At 44.5% G+C, this 947-nt stretch overlaps 1 protein-coding gene across 2 annotated transcripts in view; it reads left to right on the top strand.

The window, feature by feature from the left end:
• Positions 1-947, top strand: part of Dnajc18 (DnaJ heat shock protein family (Hsp40) member C18) — a 32,267-nt gene that overhangs the window by 1,242 nt on the left and 30,078 nt on the right. The window lies entirely within an intron of this gene.

Below are 947 nucleotides of genomic sequence, written 5' to 3'. Positions count from 1 at the left end.
TATAACCTTTGTGTGGTAGGAATTGGTCTGACCCATACAGCCCCTGATATGTCTAGGCCAGTGTCTCGGTTCATATTAGTTCTACAGATGTTCATTTCACTTTTTAAAAAGATTTATTTTAGCCGGGCAGTGGTGGCGCACGCCTTTAATCCCAGCACTCGGGAGGCAGAGGCAGGCGGATCTCTGTGAGTTCGAGACCAGCCAGGTCTACAGAGCTAGTTCCAGGGTAGGCTCCAAAGCCACAGAGAAACCCTGTCTCGAAAAAGCAAAGAAAAAAAAGATTTATTTTATTTTTAACTATTTGTAAGTGGGGGAAGAAATATGTCCCTGGGTCCCTGGGAGTTAAGGTGCCCTTTGAAGCCAGAGGCATCAAATCCACCTGGAACTGGAATTACAAGAGGTTTGAGCTGCCATGTGGGTGCTGGAAACCAAACTCAGGCTCTCTGCAAGAGCAGCCTAAACTCTTATCTGCTGAGCCATCTCTCCAGCCCGACAAATGCCAGTTTAAGAGAATTAAATGACTCCATTCTTTCTTGTTTGTTGTGTTGTGGTTTTTATTTGTTTTTGAGACAGGGTCTGTCCATGCTTCAAATTTTAAGGGTAGGAGCCTTTCAAGCAAAGTATTCTTTAATGAGCGATGTCACCTCTGGCCATGCAGCACAAAGAAATGGGCCTCTCTCCACACCACTCTAAAGGCAAGGTCTTGGGTAGAACTGCCTCACAAGCCCTTCTTCTGTATCTTAGTTAAGAGCATTTGTTGAATGAGCACTGTCAGTATGGTGAAAATTTAGGGCTTTGTGCTTCTGGCATTTAAGTTTCTTCCTTGGGTGCATCCTGTAGTCTCTGTGAAGTATCCCAGGCAAGATGTTTGTTGGAGTTTTGAATGGAAGTTTTGAAGTCTCCATGATGTCTATAGTCATCTAAAGACACTTCTCCACCCTTCCTTC

The sequence above is a fragment of the Microtus ochrogaster genome, chromosome 18 (genome assembly GCF_000317375.1).
Source record: "Microtus ochrogaster isolate Prairie Vole_2 chromosome 18, MicOch1.0, whole genome shotgun sequence".
NCBI lineage: Eukaryota > Metazoa > Chordata > Mammalia > Rodentia > Cricetidae > Microtus > Microtus ochrogaster.
The sequence above is the reverse complement of the archived record's forward strand: the minus strand, read 5'-3'. Positions and strand labels throughout refer to the sequence as shown.